General features: G+C 43.3%; 1 long non-coding RNA gene across 1 annotated transcript; it reads right to left on the reverse strand.

The window, feature by feature from the left end:
• Window positions 1–2,621: 2,621 nt before the first annotated feature.
• Window positions 2,622–7,243, reverse strand: LOC106781187 (uncharacterized). The gene is made up of 3 exons (XR_002802830.2): window positions 7,065–7,243; window positions 6,041–6,407; window positions 2,622–2,893 (listed from the first exon to the last, which is right to left on the reverse strand). It is a non-coding gene; the product is annotated as an uncharacterized lncRNA (long non-coding RNA).
• Between the last annotated feature and the right edge of the window lie 11,461 nt (window positions 7,244–18,704).

The raw sequence follows: 18,704 nt of genomic DNA on the forward strand, positions 1-18,704 counted from the left end.
TAATGACCATTTCCCAACTGAATTTCAAATGCTTGACCCAAAGTATTCCCTACCTCTGGTCATACCCACCCAGTTCACAACTGGTGAACTTTGAACACTTGCACCACGAGGGGAAGCCCAGGCCTCCCTCTGCTCCACTTCCCGACAGTGCTGGGGTCCTCTTGGCCAGCCCAGTGATCCAGCTCCAAATCTGCATTTAGAATTTACTTTCCAGAGCACTCCCAGATGAACTCCCCTAGGTCAGTCCTCTGGGAAGCGGACTCTGAAAAGGAGGTGAGAATGTAGAAGCTTATTGTGGAGTGCTGCCAGGATCAACATGCATTTGCGAAGGAGCAGGCCTGGGAGAGGGAGCTGTTGACCTACAAAGCAGGCACAACAAAGACTCAGCGGTCTCACAGAGCTGTAGAGCCTGGGGGTCTTTCAGAGCTGTTCTCAAAGAGGGGAGAGGGCTGAACCTCTATACTCCAGTTCAGCCAGTCTTTCTGATGCGAGCTGCCCTCCAGAAGGAGGTGCAAACTCAGGCAATGCAGCTCCCTTCACCTGAGAGAAAGTCCCAGAGAGCCGCTCAATGAGAACTGTCATCCTGCAACACCTCCAGGAGCAAAAGAGGGTGAGGTCTCCTCTCCTTCCTTAAGGATGATTTGATTTATTAAAAATTATGTTAATATGTTTATTTAATTTTAAAAGCAAAACTGCTCATTGTAAATAAAAAGAACCCCACAGTGTGCTTCTCCAGATACAGTTTTCCAGTTCCAACAGAAAGATTTCAGCTGCCATCCTCACAGGGTTCAAAGTGGGCTGGATGGTGTTGGAGTCCCTCCCCTGCGTGAGATCCCATTTCCCAGACTCACCAAGTGTTCTCCAGACAGCAGGTCTCATGAGGTCAGCTTACCTGAGGCCTTCCTCAGCTCCTTGGAATATTTGGTCATCCAGCCTCACCCCTAGTATGAACAAGGGTAGACTTGTAGCTCTCTCACCCACTGTGAAACCTGTCCTCACTCCACTTGCACGCAGTGAGCACATTCATTCCTACGACCTTGAGACACTGGACTTGTCTTGGTCCAAAAGGGAAGGTCTCTGGGTCATTCTACAGGACAAAAGTGATGGGTTTCCCTAGGTTTGAATCACACTAATCTTGTGGCCCCTCGCCCCCCACCACAAACTCTCTGAGCCTCGGTTTCCTCATGAGAATGAGGATAATAATATCTGTTCCATAGAGGTATGAGCCCTGGAAGCCTGAGAAGGGGGTGAGTGAGAATGAGGAACCTCTGAACCCTGATTTCTGCCTCGAGCCTGAATGCAGGGCAGGCTGCAGGTTCAAATTCTTCAGAATGCTGATGGCCCAGGTGGCCTCAGATGGAGTCAGTGGAGGCCTGGGAATGACTCCTGTGTGGCCCCTCTAATGGCTCCTCCTGTCCCTTGCTTTCCAGACCGAGAGCTGTTTACTATCCCTCTGGTTGTCCTCCTCCTAGGCACAAAGGTGCTGCTGGCCATCAGTCTCTTTGCCTTCTATGTCCACAGGAAGCGGAGGGCCTGACTGTAAGTTGTGGGGCACAGAGGGCAGGACAAGGTGTGTCCCATAAAGGGGAAAATCAGTAAGAGGGGCCAGCTCACAGGTCACACAGAGTCAGGGCCCACGTGGAATGAGGAGAAGGGGATACATCTCCCTCAATACCCTCAGGAGTATCGTGGATCCTCTAAGAGGTTCTCAATCCCAGGAACTGTGTGCGGTCCTGTAGGAGGTGGGCTGGATCAAGAGTTTTCAGAGTGTCCACAGAGTCCTAGAGGTTTTGTGGTAGAAGTGGGAAGGGAGAGGCTGAATGAGGGGCAGCTGAGTGGGTGGCTCCTGTGGAGACCATCTCTAGGTTATTAGAACATTGGGGCTCCAGGGGCAAAGAATCCACATTTTAGAGCAATGTTGACAAGTTCCGGATCTGCTGCTCTGAGAGCTGTTCCTGCTCTGACCTTCTGAGTGACAGAGTGGAAGGGATGGGGAAGGGTACCAGGCCTTGGGGAGGAAGGCTGAGGTGGCAGAGTCCTTTTCAATGGCTGCCTGTCCTCTCATAACAGGCATCCCAGGAGAACAGCACCGGGGACAGAGGAGGCTCACAGGGAAGACTTCTGTAATGATGAGCAGACAGTGAAATGTGGACATGTTTCCCACAGCTCCTTCTTTCCTCTCCTGCTACATGCCACCCTCAGTCTCTGTTGCCTCCTTCCTTCCCTGAGGGGCCCAGCCTAGTAGAAGGAGCCGACTAGAAGCTTCCACGACTCTGCTCCACATGGCTCCCCTCCCTGGAGACCTGCCTGCTCACACTCTCCTGCTGTTCCTTCCCACAGTCCGCGATGCCCCCAGAGCTGGGTCTTCATACATGGTCCTGAGCAGTGGCCATGGGAACTAGCTCTGGGGACTGGCTCCTCATCTCCCTAGAATGTGAGAAACAAGTCCAATCTACCCATATCAGGATAGCTCTCATCCATCGCCTTGGGACTTGCGCATGAAGCACCTTATTCCATGCATCCAGAGTTCTTCTGTCTTCTGGGCTCCGGTCTATCCTCGACTTCACAACCTTATTGAGGTTCTCCATCGCCTCTTGAGGTCAAGCGAACCCCCATCCTGATTTGAAGAATAAGAATTTATTCTCTTTCTTCTTTCCCTAAATGTCCTTTCCTCAAACCCAAAAAGAAGTTTTCCCTCCTCTCTCTGTGATGTGAACTCTTAAATTCTTCTATCATCTTGCATCCTTCCTAATCCTGTTGCTCACGGTAACGTGCTGTCAGTCCAAAGCCTTGGAGTCATCTTTGATTTCTCTTTATCTTTTTTCTCCTATTCACTTCCTCCTTCAACATGCTTATGTCCAGTGGTGAGATGGCAAATGTTTAACAACTGATTCTACAAAAGAAGAAAAGAGAAACCTGATTTGTAGTGCTTGGCGATTTCTGTGGTGTAAAACACTCCCAGTGTGCACAATTTCAACATAACAACCGTTTAATAACCACCTTCAAAAATTCCTGAAAATGTAACAGTCGGCTTTCATGAGCCTGTCCAAGCCTTCCCCTCCACACCCCTGAGTTATATCCATAATCTGCACACGTCTAACCCACCACTATTCCCTGGTCCCAGCCACCATCATGTCTTCCTGCACCATCACTATAGTCTCTAACTGGCTTTCCTGTTTCAACCACAGAGAGTCTTTGGAAATGTAAGTTAGATCCTATCACTGCTCTGCTTCTCCCCCAACATACCTGCATGGTTCACTCTCTCCCTTCTTTAAAGACTCTGCTCAAATGTCACTTTAGTAAAGGAACCTTTCATAAACCACCCTATATAGAATATCAATTCCTCTCTCTCACCTGCCATTCCAATTCCTCTTGACCTGATTGGTCTGGTTCCTTAGCACTTACTACCATCTGACATACTAAACACGGCAGTGCTCACTTTGCATGGTAGTGCAGGACCGTAAGAATGACCCTGCAAACTGAAACCATGGAAAGTGACCTCAATACTCAATGGGACTAATAATGATTGTGCTGCGACTTCAAATTTTTTTTCAAACATTAGAAACTCTCTTACTGTGAGTTTTATATGTAGAGGAAAATGAAGAAATAGAAAAACTAATATTGCTGTCATTTGAAACGTGAAAAACATGGAAAATTAAAGTGTTTTATCTCTTTGTAAAAATGTATCCAGAGCAGTTTGAATAGTGTTTGCCTTCTTCGTGTTTTATAACTTAGGATACAGAGCGAGCGTCTTTCCCGCGCCTTGGCGAATCGTCACACTCCTTTCTAAGTTTGCCTCAGCTTCTAACATTTTATCCTTTGTGCTCTCACTGTTGTGAAATGTTTACGAAAGTTCCTGTAATTTGTGGTGTCACTGCCTCTGGGACATTTTCACCCTTTTCCTCACCACAGCTTCCCTCCTTTATGTGGTAGTTTTGTTGTCACTGAGTTCCTCAGGCTGCACATCTGAAATCTTTCTTTCTAGCAGGATCAGTGTCAGCATCCCCACGGCCAGCTGTTTCTTCTATAACTCCACTTACATTCTATTTGCATTTCACTTCCAGCATTATCACTTTTTGTTTCCCAGCTGCACTTTCATCTCTGTTACCCATTTCCTTTGGCAATAATTCACTTTTCTAAAACACATGTTTTAGAAAACACAGGGAGATAAGGAGACAATACAAAAATGTGTCTTGCAGTCTGTGCATTAACTGAGTAACAGTCACAGTGATCGGTCACTGCAGACTGTGAAAGAAGTCACGTGGTGGGTCACTGATCGTGATGAGCATCTGTTAGTTACACAGTGATTTGTGGACTGAAGAAGAGCTGGAGGCAAAGTTTGCATGTATGGAATTGCTCACAGTAAACTTACTGTGGTAACTGGAATTTGAATCGTGTGTTGAGAGTCTGATGTTATTTAACTCAGCTGTGGCATCTGAATTTCATGCATATCAGCGCCGTGCAAAGTGAGATCTGCCTGTGTGTGTGTCTCTTCCTCAAATAGATGTCAGTCTAACCAGGAAGGGACTATCTGCATCCTCAGTTGCCAGAACAGTGACTGTCATATAGCAGAGCAGCACATTCTAAAAAAATATTTGAATGACTACTCTATCAAGGACGTTAGTTTCTACTTGATGTTGGGTTTCAAAATAAAACTTTCCTTCATTCCATCACCTGACTTTTGTCTTCTAAAGCCCTTTCTTTAAAGACTACGTTCTCTTCTTTGTGTTTAAAAAGTTGCATGTGGGGCCAGCTCCATGGCGTAGAGGCTAAGTTAGGCGTGCCCCTCTTCGGTGGCCTGGGTTTGTGGGTTGGGATCCCAGAGGTGGACCTACACTATTAGTCAGACATGCTGTGGTGGTGCCCCACGTACAAAACAGAGGGGTCTGGCACAGATCTTAGCTCAGGGCTAATTTTCCTCAAGCAAAAAAAGAGGAAGATTGGCAACACATGTTAGCTCAGGGTGAATCTTCCTCAGCATCAAACAAATCCCATGAAAAATTCAACATCCTCTAGAAAAGAAGGAAGTGAAAAAAAAAACCACCACCACGAAAACAACCTCATTGATTTGAATGTGTCAAAGGGATATGGGAACCAAGTGAAAGAGCTCCCAAAGGCCAAAGCTGGAAGAATTTGAGCAAAAAATAAATAAAGTATTGGATTATGCTATGATCTGAATGTTTCTGTCCCCCTGAAATTCCATATGTTAGAATCCTGATGCCCAGTGTGATGGTGGTAGCAGGTGAGGCCTCTGCAAGGTGCTTAGATCATGAGGTCTCCATCCTCATCAATGGAATTAGTGCTTTTATAAAAGTGACCCCACAGAGCTCCTTAACCCCCTCCACCATGTGAGGATACAATGAGAAATCTGTATTCTGGAAGAGGGGCCTCTCGCAACCATGCTGGCACTGTGACGTTGAACTTTCAGCCCCCAGAAGTGTGAGAAATAAGTTTCTGTTGTTTATAAGCCATCCAGACTATGGTGTTTTGTTATAGCAGCCCCAGCTGAGACAAAATCTAAATAAACGATGAACTTGGTTAACAATAGTGTACCAGTACTGGTTCATTAATTGAAACTAATGTACCATACTTTAAAAAGATGTTAATAATAGGGGAAACTGTATGCAGCGGTATATGAACTCCCTATTATAGTCTCAATTTTCCTGTAAATCTAAAATTGTTTCAAAAAATCTATTAAATAAAATTCACCATTTTGTCCTCAGTTGGATCTCTGCTACTTGCACCTTCTAGGGGAACAACACAAGGAAATGTGGGAGACTTCTGTGTTAATATACCCAAGTTCTATCTTGCTCCACAAGTCTGAGCTTCCTTCTCCTCCTTCTTCTGTCCTCTGCCAGAGTTCACTCCAGACCCAGGCACTCAGAGATCCCAGAGGAAGCTGCTCCTCAGTCCTCCATAATATTCATCCTAAATTTCTCCAATTGGTAAAGCCCAGGTCAGAACAAGTGGGCCCCGAGAACTTTGTCTCACCCGGGTGAGGTGAGGTTGTTTGAGGATCTCTCAGTGGGGGAATTACTACCTGTCCTAAGTCCAAGGATTCCCAGGTGGAAGACATTCTGAAGAGCCTGGTGGATGTTGTGATGCACCAGTCTGGAGAAGACGGCCCTCAGCTGTCAGCCCTCTTTGGAATTGCCTCAGGTGAGGAGAGCTAGCTTGCAAAAGGTCATGCCTGGTAACATGCCACAAACAATGACTCATCCACATGGTTATATGAAGGCCCAGAGCTCTCACTCCAGCTCAGGACACTCTGAAGGAGCATCCCAGCACTAGAGCTCCATGGGAGGCAGCTGAGGTCTTCATTGGGAGTTCATGGCATCTCGACTTCTCCTTCTCCCAATTCTGCTTTCTTCTCCTTCCTTTCACAGATATTGATGCTAAAGATCCTCCTGAAAAATGAACTGCTTGTTAATCTTCATCTCAGAGTCTATTTCCCAAGGTATCCGACCTGGGAGAAAGAGGCTGAGTTGAGTACCAGAAAAAGTGGGTACTCCTTTGTCTCTAAGGGCCAAGAAGTGATGGAAGGTGGGATTGTTTATACTACCATATACCATAGAGCATATAGTCTTACTATACTAAGAGCAATGAGAATCCACAGAAGTGTTTAGGCCAGAGAGGGGAGTAGTCAGATTTGTGTTATACAAGACCACTCTGGATAAATTAGGAGCAAGAGATTACAGGGGACGAAAGAAGATGGAGGTAGCCTGGCTAAGAGGTAATCGTTTTCATTCAGGTAAGAGATGATCAGGAGGGATTTAGGAGGTAGAACTAACCGGGTCTGGGAGGAGACAGATGTGAGTGCACGAGCGAGGGTGTAGATCATCTGTCCCTTCTCGGTTTTGCCAAATGCACAGATAACGTTCCACATACTGCACGGGGTGGGATGGGAGAAGAGAATATCTGAGTGCAGATTATGAACTCGGTTTTAAATATTTGAGATATACAAATGAAGATTTAAAAATCAAAGGATACATATATCTGGATGACAGACTCAAGATTATTCAGCTACTGGGGGGTGGATTCAGGATAGGGAACCTACATTGTACCTGGCTCCAAATCCAATGCTCTTGACCATCAAGGTACTAAAAACCCTACCCTCCAAAGAGGTTAGAGTCTGATGGAAGGTGGGAAGATTGCTGGAGTTGTGAGGAAGGGTAATATGATGGAGGCTGAAGCAAAGGGTTTGTCTGGTTCTCAGCAGGGGCCATGGATGGGCCTCCCAGAATGGAATTCATCATTTCAGAACAACAGGATAGGATGGAGACCTCACAAGGGGAGGAGGAGTCTTGCCACCTCATAGAGGATGATTGGGCCTGCTCTGCATTCTCCTCTTGTTCTAACACCTCTCCTGGCCTTGACATCCAGTCAGTCCCTGAGGAGGAGGCAGGGGTCAAAAGGAAGCAATGGGGAACAGCCATAGCAGTCAGTGCTTGACTATGGATGCTTGGACATTAAAGGGTCACCAGCTGAGTGTTGGCCAACATATTCCTGGACACAAGCTTTGTGCTTGGATAGAGACCATCCCAGAGGTGAAGAAGAAGGAGGCCAACATGCTGTTTCCTTTCTCTTTTTGAGACTGTTTCTCCTGTCCTCCACTTCCTTTCTCAGGAGGTGGCCCCAGACACAGCACAAAGTGGAGAGACAGCCCTCACCTTTCCAAGTGTGTTTATAGGTGTGTTGCTTTCCCTCTTGGAGAATTTCCCCCCAGCCTCACCTTCCCTGAAGGCTCTTCCACTGTCTAAAGCACAAATCATCACAATCTCCAAAGCTCTCACCTCTTTCCTAGTCAAACACAATTCCTCTGCAGGAAAGAGAAGGAGACAACTTCCTGGATTGTATGCAGGGATCCATAGCAAAACCAGGAGCCCACAGAAGACATTGCATCAGTGCTCATTTTTACCTCTGACAGCTCTGGAGTGAGGGAAGGGGTCTCCTGTAAAGTTCAACTCTACTGCCAGAGAGTGAGGCCATAGAGATCCAGGCTCCTCCCTGTAGCTGTGCAGCTCAGTGAGGCCCAGATGTTGGGCTCATGCAGAAGGCGGACCACACCTGCCCATCACGAGGTTCCAGAATCCCCTGGCCCACATCACATCCCAGGGGCTCCTAGATAGTCAAGGTCTATGGGGTTGGGGAGAACCTCAGATGAACCAAGGCTTAGGAAGGAGCACAATCCTGCAGAGTTTGCGTCCTCCACTCTGGAAACCATGGACATTTCCAGCAGCAACTTCTTGGCTTGTAGCAACCTTGTCAGTGAAATTTATAATTGTAGAGAAAAACTGTCAGAGTCCCATGGCCTTTCCTCTCGTGACGATCCCCTTCCACTGACATCATGGAGGAAGGAACTGTGCTCTCTCCTCAGAGCAAAGCCCAGAACCTCTCCAGGACCACTTTCAGACAGAGCAGGCTGCAAGGGCCACAAGGGTGCCTGTCCCTGCCTCCCAGCCCATCCACCTCTGCACTCTCTGCTGCTGGGACTCACAGGTGAGTGGGCCCTCAGGTGCGTGTGACGGGGACTCCTTCTGCCTGTTTGCTGTGTTCCCTACAACTATTCTTCAAGAATTTCTTTTGGCAGGGTATTCAGGCAGAATTTGGAGCACTAGAATGGGATGGTCCCCAGCTCACAAAATCTCCCAGGGGCTGTGTCTGTTCCATACCTTCTGTGCAGGTAATGGACTCACCTCCATGGTCACAGGGCTGAGCACAGCACACATCACAGCTCTCATCCCCCCGCCCCTGGGAACCGAGCATCTGTCTTTTACACATATTACCAACATACAAATGCTACCTGCTCAACTGAGGAAAACGTGTCGGAAAACATCAAATTATGAAGCAAGAAAAGAATCCACAATGCCTCCATCCAGAGATAATCACTGCTAAAGTTATGCAGAGATTTCTGTGCTCATGGAACACAGGCCAGCAGTGGTCACTAGAGGTCCCTTTGGGTCAGTGATGGAAGCCGAGCCGTGCAGGTGCCCCAACAGAACTGCGCGGCTCTGCCTCTACTTGCTGAAGAAGCTGAACAGGTATGTGGAGTCCACTCCCCAAGGCCATTGGTCCATGTTGGACCAGACAGCCTGAGGCTTTCAAACTAGATGACAGAGGAATGAGGACCATTATCCGAGCAAGAGGAAGGTGTGGATGTTTGAAGAGAGGATGAAATGTATGAGACACTCAGGCCCACTGGAGAATTTTAGCAAACGCTTAATGAAGAATTAACGCCAATTTTATACAATCACTTCCAGAAAATAGAAGGGGAGGGAACATTCCTTCCTCATTTTTTGAGGCCATTATTACCTTGACAGCAAAACCAGGTAAAGATGGTACCAAAAACAAAGCAAAAAAAACCTAGAGACCAATCTCTCTCATGAACTTAGATGCAAATATCCTCAACAAAACGTTGGCAAATAGAACTGCACAACGTGTAAAGTTATATACCGTGACTCAGTCAGATTTACTCCAGGTAAGCAGAACTGTTTCAACATCTGAAAATCAATCATTGTAGTTTATCACCTCTACAGGCTAAAGAAGAAAAGTTTCATGATACACCAATTGATGCAGAAAAATGATTTGACAAAATCCCCCATCCATACATGGTGAAAACTTTCAGCCAATTAGAAATAGTGGCAAACTTCCCACTTTGCTAAAGAATGTCTACAGGAAAACATACAGCTATAATTATAATTAATGGTGAAAGACTGAAGGTTTTCTCCCTAAGATAAAGAACAAGGCAAGGATGTCCATTCTCAACTCTGAGTCAAGATAGTTCTGGAAGTTGTAGGAGAGAGAGAGAGAAAGAGAGAGGAGTAAGGGAAGGAAGAAAAGGAAAGAAGGGAGGAAGGAAGGAAGGGAGGAAAGTGTGGAAATTACTAAAAGAAACCTTAACTAAATAGGAGTCGAGAGGGCCTGCAGAGGGAGCTCTCACACCCTGTCACACATAGTCAATTACTCAGGACAGCAATAGACCCTCGCATCCTGGAAGGAAGTAAAACTACTTTACTAGTTAAGGAGGATTTCTCTCCCCACCCAGCAACAGCTCAGCCAATGAGAAACTCCGCAGCTCAGCCAATGACGAGCGTTGTCACCCTGAACCGTTACTTTCCCGCATGGACTTGCGTTTAGAACAGCCCCTCCCCACTTTCCATTTTCTCTATGAAAGCAGCTCCCCTTCTTTGTTTTCTGGATTTGCGTATGATTCATCGAACATGCACATCCAAAATTGCAATTCTTTTGGCTATTCTGAAGTAAACTTATTTTGAGGGTAAAATAACAGGTGAGTTTCTTTTTAAGTTGACATATATGGTGTCAGAAAAGTAGGATCCAAAGGAGGCGATTTGGAGAAGCAGTCACCCCCAGAATAGAGCGAGGTACCCCAATGAACCGCTTGAGCTCATCGCTTCTGTTAGTCGCGCCTCCTTTTGGTTCGGTGAGTCTCCTCTCGGATTCTGAGCTCAGCTCTCCTTGCGTTTTGAGCTCTCAGACTTTATTCAGGATCGAGAGAGGCTTTGCTCTCTCCAAGTAGGGACTTTGTTCACCTGGTTCAAGGCCCTGTCCCCGGGGGTTCAAGGCATTGTCCTTGGTGAGTACTCCACTATTTTCTTAAGGTGGCTCAGTTCCTTTTGGGGCTCAGGATTGCTAAAATCCAGGAGTTTTTCTTTTTCTTTCAGTTGTACAATATTTCTTGACTGTCACCACATAAGTGCTCCCCTTCACCCCCTGTGCCCACCCCTCACCCCCCTTTCCCTGGTAACCACTGAGCTGTTTTCTTTGTCCAAGTACCTGTTTATATTCCACATAGGAGTGAAATCATCTGGTGTTTATCTTTCTCAGACTGGCTTATTTTGCTTCGCATAATTCCCTCTAGGTCCTTCCAAGTTATTGCAAATGGGATGAATTTGTCTTTTTTTCTGGCTGAGTAGTATTCCATTGTATATATATACCACATCTTCTTTATCCAATCATCGGTCGATGGGCACTTGGCTTGCTTCCATGTCTTGGCTACTGTCAATAGTGCTGAAATGAACATAGGGGTGCATATGTTACTTTGGATTGTTGGTTTTAAGTTGTTTGGGCGGATACACAGTAGTGAGATAGCTGGGTAGTATGGTAGTTCTATTTTCAGTTTTTTGAGGAGTCTCCATACTGTTTTCCATAGTGGCTGCACCAGTTTTTATTCCCACCAGCAGTGTATGAGGGTTCCCTTCTCGCTGCACCCTCTCCAACATTTGCTATTTTTAGTCTTAGTGATTATAGCCATTTTAACAGGCATAAGGTGGTATCTTAGTGTAGTTTTGATTTGCATTTCACTGATGATTAGTGATGTTGAACATCTTTTCATGTGTTTATTGGCCATCTATATATCATCTTTGGAGAAATGTCTGTTCATCTCCTCTGCCCACTATTTGATCGGGTTGTTTGCTTTCTTATTGTTCAGTTGTGTGAGTTCCTTATATATTATGGAGACTAACCCCTTGTTAGATATATGATTTGCAAATATTTTCTCCCAATTGGTGGGTCATCTCTTCATTTTGATCCTAGTTTCTTTTGCCTTGCAGAAGCTCTTTAGTCTGATGAACTCCCACTTGTTTATTTTTTCTTTTGTTTCCCTTGTCTGACAGGCCATGGTATTTGAAAAGATCCTTTTTAGTTCGACGTCAAAGAGTGTGCCACCGATATTATCTTCCAGGAGTTTTATAGTTTCAGGACGTATCTTCAAGTCTTTGATCCATTTTGAGTTTATTTTTGTGTATGGCGTGAGATAATGGTCTACCTTCATTCTTTTGCATGTGGCTCTCCAGTTTTCCCAAGACCATTTATTGAAGAAACTATCTTTTCTCCGTTCTGTGTTCTTGGCACCATTGTCAGAGATTAGCTGTCCATAGATGTGCGGTTTTATTTCTGGGCTTTCAGTTCTGTTCCATTGATCTGTGTGCCTGTTTTTGTACCAGTACCATGCCATTTTGGTCACTATGGCTTTGTAGTAGATTTTGAAATCAGGGGTTGTGATATCTCCAGCTTTGTTCTTTTTTCTCAGGATTGCCTTAGCAATTCGGGGTCTTTGATTGCCCCATATGAATTTTAGGATTCTTTGCTCTATTTCCGTGAAGAGTGTCATTGGGATTCCGATTGAGATATCACTGAATGTGTAGATTGCTTTGGGTAGTATGGACATTTTCACTATGTTTATTCTTCCAATCCATGAGCAAGGAACCTCTTTCCATCTCTTTAAGTCATCATCAATTTCTCTCATAAATGTCTTAGTTTTCATTGTATAAGTCCTTTACCTCCTTGGTTAAATTTATTCCTAAGTACTTTATTCTTTTAGTTGCAATTGCAAATGGAATTGTATTCTTGAGTTCTCTTTCTGTAAGTTCATTATTGGAGTGTAGAAAAGCAACTGGTTTTTGTAAGTTGATTCTGTACTCTGCAACATTACTGTAGTTGTTCATTATTTCTATTAGTTTTCCGATGGATATTTTTGGGGTTTCTATATATAATATCGTCATCTGCAAAGAGCGAGACTTTCACTTCACTCCTTATTTGGATTCCTTTTATTCCTTTCTCTTGACTAATTGCTCTGGCCAAAACCTCCAGAACTACGTTGAACAAGAGTGGTGATAGAAGGTATCCTTGTCTTATTCCTGTTCTGAGGGGGATGGCACTCAGTTTTTGCCCATTGAGTATGGTGTTGGCTGTGAGTTTGTCATACATATATGGCCTTTATTATGTTGAGGAATTTTCCTTCTATCCCCATTTTGTTCAGAGTTTTTATCATAAATGGTGTTGGATCTTGTCAAATGCTTTCTCTGCATCTATTGAGATGGTCATGTGGTTTTTACTCTTCAATTTGTTGATGTGCCGTATCATGTTGATTGATTTGCGGATATTTGAACCATCCCTGTGTCCCTGGTATGAATCCCACTTGATCGTGATGCATGATCCTTTTGATGAATTGCTGAATTCGGGTTGCCAAAATTTTGTTGAGAATTTTTGCATCTATGTTCATCAGCGATATTGTCCTGTAGTTCTCCTTTTTCATGCTGTCTTTGTCAGGCTTTGCTATTAGAGCGGTGTTGGCCTCATAGAATGTGTCAGGAAGTGTTCCATTGTGTCTAATTTTTGGGAATAGCTTGAAAAGGATAGGTGTTAAATCATCTGTGAAAGTTTGGTAGAATTCCCCAGGAAAGCCGTCTGGTCCTGGGGTTTTATTCTTTGGGATGTTTTTGATTGCTGTTTCAAAATCTTTCCTTGTGATTGGTCTGTTCAGATTGTCTGTTTCTTCTTGACTCAGCTTTGGGAGGTTGTACGAGTCTAAGAATTTATCCATTTCCTCTAGGTTCTCCATTTTGTTGGCATATAGTTTTTCATAGTATTCTCTTATAATCCATTGTATTTCTGTGTAGTCTGCTGTTATTTCTCCTCTTTCATTTCTGATTTTGTTTATTTGAGCTTTCTCTCTTTTTTTCTTTGTGAAGTCTGCCTAGGGGTTTGTCAATTTTATTTATCTTCTCAAAGAACCAGCTTTTTGTTTCATTGATCCTTTCTACTAGCTTTTCTGTTTCAATAGCTTTTATTTCTGCTCTGATTTTTATTATTTCTCTCCCTCTGCTGACTTTGGGCTTTGTTTTTCTTTTTCTAATTCAGTTAGGTGTAATTTGAGATTGCTTATTTGGGATTTTTCTTGTTTGTTAAGGTGTGCCTGTATTGTGATGAATTTCCCTCTTAATACAGCTTTTGCTGCATCCCCTATGAGTTGCTATGGTCTGTTATCATTTTCATTTGTCTCCAGATATTTTTTGATTTCTCCTTTAATTTCTTGAATGATCCATTGCTTGTTCAATAGCATATTGCTTAGTCTCCACATCTTCGCCCCGTCTCAGCTTTTTTCTTGTAATTAATTTCTACCTTTATAGCATTATGATAGAAAAAGATGCTTGTTTTTATTTCAATTTTTTAAAATTTATAGAGGCTTGCCTTGTTTACCAACATATGGTCTATCCTTGAGAATGTTTCCTGCGTGCTTGAGAAGAATGTGTATTCTGCTGTTTTTGGATGGAGTGTTCTATATATGTCTATAAAGTCCAACTGGTTTAGCTTTTCATTTAATTCCACTGTTTCCTTGTTGATTTTCTGTCTGGATGATCTATCCATTGATGTGAGTTGGGTGTTGAGGTCCCCTGCTATTATTGTGTTATTTTTAATATCTTCTTTCAGGTTTGTTAATAGTTTCTGTACTAACTTTGGTGCTCCTCTGCTGGGTGCATAGATATTTATAAGCGTTATTTCTTGTTGGTGGAGTGTCTCTTTGATCATTATATATTGCCCCTCTTTGTCTCTCTTTACCTGCCTTATCTTGAAGTCTACTTTGATGTAAGTATTGTGACACCTGCTTTCGTTTGTTTGCCATTAGCTTGGAGTATCATCTTCCATCCCCTCACTCTGAGCCTGTGTTTGTCATTGGAGCTGAGGTGTGTTTCCTGGAGGCAACAAATTGTTGGATGTTGTTCTTTAATCCATCTTGCTACTCTGTGTCTTTTTATTGGAGAATTCAATCCCGTTACATTGAGGGTGATTATTGATATATGAGGGCTTACTACTGTCATTATATCACTCATTTTCTGGTTTTCCTGCATTTCCTCTGTTTCTCATCCTGTGTGTTGGGGTCTACCCATTGAATTATGAATTTTTTTTATGCTGTGCTTCTTAGTTTTTTCCTTGTTTATTTTTTGTGTCTCTGTTCTGCTTTTTAGCTTAGTGGCTACCCTGAAGGTTGTATTCAGAATCTTGTGGATAACATAGTCCATTTTCTGATGGCCTCTTATTTCCTTAGTCTAAACTGATTCAGTCCCTTTCCTCCTCCCCTCCTAAGTGGTTTGTCTCATATCTTATTCCAACTTGTGTTGTGAGTTTGTGGTTAAAGTGACAAGACTGTCTTTGTCTTTTGTGTTTTCTTTCCCTTTAGCCTAATGCTATACTTGAGTATTTGCTATCCTATTCTGATTCTGCCTACCTATTATCTCCTTACTCTGTGTTTTGTGACCCTTTCTCTCTTTTTTCTTTTTTCAGGTATGAGGGCCTTCTTGAGGATTACGTGGGGGGAGGGGGGGAGTCTCATGGTTATGAAGTCCCTTAGCTTTTGTTTGTCTGGGAAAGATTTAATTTCTCCCTCATATCTGATGGATATTTTCGTTGGATAGAGTATTCTTGGCTGAAGATTTTTATCTTTGAAAGTTATGAATATGTTATTCCATTCTCTCCTAGCTTGTAAGGTTTCTCCAGAAAAATCTGCTGAAAGCCTGATAGGGGTTCCTTTGTAGGTTATTTTCTTCTGCCTTGCTGCCCTGAGTATTCTTTCTTTTTGCCAGTTTTACTACTATATGCCTGCAATAGGTCTTTTTACATAGACAAATCTAGGAGATCTAGAAGCTTCCTCCAAACATATTTCCCTCTCATTCCCTAGATTTGGGAAGTTCTCTGCTACCATTTCTTTGAACAAGCTTTCTGCTCCATTCTCCTTATCTTCACCTTCTTGAATACCTATAATTCTTATGTTGCATTTCCTCATTGAGTTGGATATTTCTCGGAGACTTTCTTCATTTTTTTTCAGTCTTAGTTCTCTTTCCTCCTCTGTCTGGAGCATTTCAACATGTCTGTCTTAGATTGTGGTGATAAGCTCCTCTATGATGTCCACTCAAGCGTTCAGGAAACCCGTATTTTGTTTTTTCTCTTCCACTGTGCCTTTCATCTCTAACATTTCTGATTGATTCTTCTTTATAGTTTTAATCTCTTTTGTGAAGTAGCTCCTGAACTCATTGAATTGTTTCTCTATATTCTCTTTTACCTCATTGAGCTTTTTGATGACAGCTATTTTGAAGTCATTGCCGTTTAGCTTACACATTTCTGTGTCCCCAGGACTGAGTTCTGGGTGCTTGTCATTTTCCCTCTGGTCTGGAGACTTGATGTAGTGCCTGATGTCGGAAGGTTGGCTCTTCCTCATTCTGATATTATTTGTTTGCAGTTACAGCCTATCACCAGTGGGTGGGGGTCTGGAGCTGCATAGTCTGAGCCCTCCACCTTCAGCAGAGATGGTGCAGGTCGGGGGAGGGGTGCTTTCGCCTGCGTGCAGTGAGGGTTTCTGGATCAGCTCTCGCTACCTGGTCTCCTGGGATCTTGGCTTGATGAGGTCACCCTGCATGAAAGATTTTGCCCCGTTAGAGGGCTTCCCTCTAGGCTGCAAGGGCCCTAGGGAGTCCTGGGTGATCCCGCAGACACGCAACCCCTCCCCTGCTCCTTCCCTCATGGAGTGTCCTGCCGCTGTGACCACAGTCTTTAGGGGAGGGAGCGAAGTTCTCTCTTACCCTGTTCCATTCTCCTCTGAGAGGGTCTCCAGACTCTCTGCCCTCCGTTGTGTGGCTGCGTGTCTCTCCAATGTTTTTGTGTTGTTAGGATATTTTCTGTTGGAGTATGGTTGCTCCTTTTTGTTGTATATTGCAGGGGAGAGAGTCCTGGGCAAGTTCACTCCACCATAATGCTGACATACCCCTTCTTTTTCTTTTTTACAGTTTATTTTATTGAGGCTACATTGGTTTCTAGCACTCTATAAATTACAGGTATGCATCGTTACATTTCGACTTCTGTGTAGACTGTATTGTGTTCACCACCAAGAGCCTAGGTTCCATCCATCACCATACATACGTGCCGCTCTGTCCCTTTCATCCTCCCTCCACCCCTTTCCCCTCTAGTAACCACCAATCTGTTCTCCTTATCTATGTGTTTGTTTATTTTGTTTACCTTCCAAATATGAGTGAAATCATATGGTAATTGTCTTTCACCATCTGACTTATTACGTTTAGCATAATACTCTCATGGTGCAACCAAGTGGTCGCAAATGGCACACTTTCATCTTTTTTGTGGCTGAGTAATATTCCATTGTATATATATATGTATATATATATGCCACAACTTCTTATCCATTCATCCATTGATGGGGACTTAGGTTGCTTCCAATAGGTTGCTTCCAAGTCTTGGATATGTGAATAACACTGCAATGAACATAAGGGTGCATATATCTTTTCACATTACTGTTTTTGTGTTTTTTGGATAAGTACCCAGAAGTGGAATAGCTGAATCTTATGATATTTCTCTTTTTAAGTTTTTGAGAAATTTCCTTTCTGTTTTCCATAGTGGCTGCACCAAGTTACATTCACACCATCAGTGCATGAGGCTTCCATTTTCTCCACATCCTTTCCAACACTTGTTATTTCTCGTCTATTTAATAATAACCTCTGTCATGGGTGTGAGGTGATATCTCACTGTAGTTTTGATTTGCATTTCCCCAAAGTTTAGTGATGTTGACTATCCTTTCATGTGTCTGTTGGCCATCTGTATATCCTCTTTGGAAAAAATGTCTGTTCATATCCTCTGCCTATTTTTTGCCTGAGTTATTTTTGTTATTGTTGTTGTTGAATTGTATGAGTGTTTTATATATTTTGGATATTAATCCCTTATTGGATATATAATTTGCAAATATTTTCTTCCACTTGGTGGATTGTCTTTTTGTTTTGTTGATAGTTTCCTTTTCTGTGAGGAAGCTTTTTAGTTTGATGTAGTCCCGTTTGTCTTTTGTTTCCCTTGCCTGATGAGACATGATATTCAAAAGGATGGTGCTAAGACCAAGATCCATAAGTGTACCGCTTTTGCTCAAAGCTTTGTATAACTTTGCCTTTTTGTTTCAGGTATGAGGGCTCCTTTCAACATTTCTTCAAAGTCAAGTCTATGGTGATGAGCTCCTTCAGCTTTTGTTTTTCTGGGAAAGCCTGTATTTCTCCTTCATATCTCAAGGATAGCTTTGCTGGATAGAGTATTCTTGGCTGGTAGTTTTTGTCTTTCAATATTTTAAATATATCATCCCACTCTCTCCTAGACTGTAGGGTTTCTTCTGAGAAGTCCGCTGACAGCCTTATGAGAGTTGCTTTGTAAATTATTTTTTTCTCTCTGCCTGTTCTTGGTATTCTTTCTCTGCAATTGGCTTTTGACAGTTTTAATACAAGGCACCTAGAGGTTTTTTTGTATTGAGATAATAAATATTTCTATTAGCTTCATGTACTTGTATATACAGTTTCTTCACTCGGTTTTTTTTCTTTTTTTTGGTGAGGAAGATTGATCCTGATCTAACATCTGTTGCCAATGTTCTTCTTTTTGCTTGAGGTATATTGTCCCTGAGCCAATATCCATGCCAATCTTCTTCTATTTTGTATGTGGGATGCTGTGACAGCATGGCTTGATGAGCATTGTGTAGGTCCACAACTGGGATGTGAACCCACAACCCCCTGGCCACTGAAGCCTAGCATGTGAACTGAACCGTATGCCACTGGGTTAGCCCCTCAGCTATGAGTTTTTTACATAATCTCTCTGATCCTTTCTCCTTCTCTTCTCCTTCTGGGATGCCCAATATCCTTATATTGCTTTTCCTAATTGAGTCAGATATTTTTTGCAAGATTTCTTCATTTTTTAAAAATCTTAGTTCTCTCTCCAATTCCACCGTTTTATTAAGTTATGCTTTTTGGTGAGGAAGATTGGCCCTGAGCTAACTTCTGTTGCCACTCTTCCTCTTTTTTTTTCTCCCCAAGCCCCAGTACAGAGTTGCATATCCTACTTGCAAGTCATTCTAGTTCTTCTATGTGACATGC

This window comes from Equus caballus, chromosome 22, assembly GCF_041296265.1.
Source record: "Equus caballus isolate H_3958 breed thoroughbred chromosome 22, TB-T2T, whole genome shotgun sequence".
NCBI classification, from domain to species: Eukaryota; Metazoa; Chordata; class Mammalia; order Perissodactyla; family Equidae; genus Equus; species Equus caballus.